Here is a 2,434-nt window from a genome sequence, read left to right on the forward strand (position 1 = left end):
AATCGGCGACAGGGAGAGAAAAAAAATATAATTGTTGTAATTTTTTTCTGGTTAAGTGATGTCTTATTATGTAAATTAGAGAAAACATATATCTGTTCGATTAAAGCAAGGAAGGTGATAGGAAGTGGATAAAATGAAAACTACATTTATTTAACTCGGTACTGTCTTTATTATACCGGGTGCGTCCCAAAAGTGGCTCATCCCCATAATTTGTTTATATTTTCAAATAAAAAAACAAGATTTAGTATGTTAGTATATGACATAAATTAGGATTGATTGACGCATTCAATTGTTTTTGGTCACTTCCTGTTTCACCGGAAATGACTATAAGTTTTAATTTTTAAACGGCACCCTCCGTATATTTCTACTTTATTCGATAGAAAATGACACTCTGAATAGAATGACATATCATATGTCAACTTTTGACAGTTTCGCGTATGGTTTAATTGGAATTGTAACACGCGGTTCATAACGACAATTTGACTCGAAATACCAAGTGTGTGGTATCAATATATTCATAAAAAATGTTTTTTCCAAATATGCTAATGAGTCACCCTTGTTCCATTTGAAAAAATTGACATATGTATGATTAAAAATACGATTTGTACATCTTTTAACCGGCCTAGACAAGACACGAAACCCATTAGACGATCAAAACAATTTTTCCAAGGCTCCTTGATTAAAACTTAGTGTTTTTAACAACACCATGGCACCCTGGATTGAAATTTAAAATACGATTTGTTTTTAAGCGACAATGTCAAAAGTTGACATATGATATGTCACTATTCAGAGTGTCATTTTTTATCGAATAAAGTAACAATATACCGAGGGTGCCTTTAAAAATCAAAAGATGTAATCATTTCGGTGAAACAGGAAGAGACCAAAAACAACTGAATACGTCAATAAATCCTAATTTATGTCATATACCTACTAACATACAAATCTGTTTTTTTTAATTTTTTAATCTGAAAAAATAACGAAGTTATATGGGTGAGCCACTTTTGAGACGACCCGGTATATTAAAAGATATTGTTTCATAATGTAATATGATTTTAAAATTCTTGTATGTTATTTTATATTCTGAAGATAATTTTAGAATAAACCGGAATATATTTTTAATAAAAACATTATTAATTATTAACAGGGTTATAATTATGATTTTGTTACAATGTAAGTAAGTAAATAATGTAATGTAAGAGAAAAAATTCAGATTTTACATTTTACTAAAATATTATCTAAATAAGCGCCTTTCTACAACAACGCCACTGACTCCCAATGGGTAAATTGAGAGTTGCCTGCCGGTCGAAAGCCGTTTCAAGACTTAAATGGATTATTTAAGTTAAATTTCTTGCAAATTTGGCACTGGCGAACCATATTTTATAGTTCTTGAACAGAAAAAGTCAATAAAATAAACACTTAAGGACTACAAGCTAAGAAAATGCGTTAATACAGCCGGGGACATAGCGGCAACAAAGCTTTACCGCACACGTGCGACGCGTACTACAAGGTAATAAATGAATGAATAGGCTCCCTCGCCTCTAATCGGTGTTGTCATATTGTAAAGAACTTATCCTTTTTAAATAGTATCCGATTATAATTTAGTAGTATAAGGACTATTTAATACATCTATGGAATATTAAAACCTACTTTATTAAACTGTAGTATTAATATCTCAATATATGTGTATAACAAGAAAAAAAATATTGATAATATTAAAGACGTGACAACATAGGCTGGATGAGGAAGGCTCGGTCGACTGTACCCAGAAGTAAACATGTGTACAAAAAATATTGTTTGACCGCGTTGAGATGTAAATAGTGTAGTCTATATTTTATTTTAAGTCTATGTTACCAACGCTATTCTTCTCTCGCTCTATAATATTTTAGCTTGGTCTAAGACTTCAGAACACTCAATATAATATCAATTATAATTTATAAGACCGGAGGGGGCAACGGTAATTCTGAAAGTTGTAAAAAATAATACTTAATTTAACGACTTCCTTCGGTAAACATCATAAAACAAAAAACATGGACGATAATCGGTGACCTATATTTATGTTGTTGTAGCTAATTTGAAACTCTAAAAATACTATCAGATAGCTCTAATAAAGTGGCTATGAGAATGTGTAATTAGTTTTTTGATTTTATAAAAAGTAAGGACAGGAAAAAATAAAATTGATTTTCAAAAAATTCCGTTTTTTTAAACTCAGCAATCCTTGAAATTTTTTTGATGACATCTTGGTGAACATCCCAAAGCGCAACTTTACCCGAGTTTAACCATCTTCGTATCTATTACGGTTTCCGAGATACCAATGTTCGTACCTTGAATTTGTAGCACCCTGTATATAAAAACCAATTATTATGTAACAGCAGGATTACGGGACTTCGCGCGTCGTTGCAGCCAACCTAAGGGAGGAAACCGCCTCAAAGTTTGA

The sequence above is a fragment of the Sitophilus oryzae genome, unplaced genomic scaffold (genome assembly GCF_002938485.1).
Source record: "Sitophilus oryzae breed Bouriz unplaced genomic scaffold, Soryzae_2.0 scaffold_1494_pilon_pilon, whole genome shotgun sequence".
NCBI classification, from domain to species: domain Eukaryota; kingdom Metazoa; phylum Arthropoda; class Insecta; order Coleoptera; family Curculionidae; genus Sitophilus; species Sitophilus oryzae.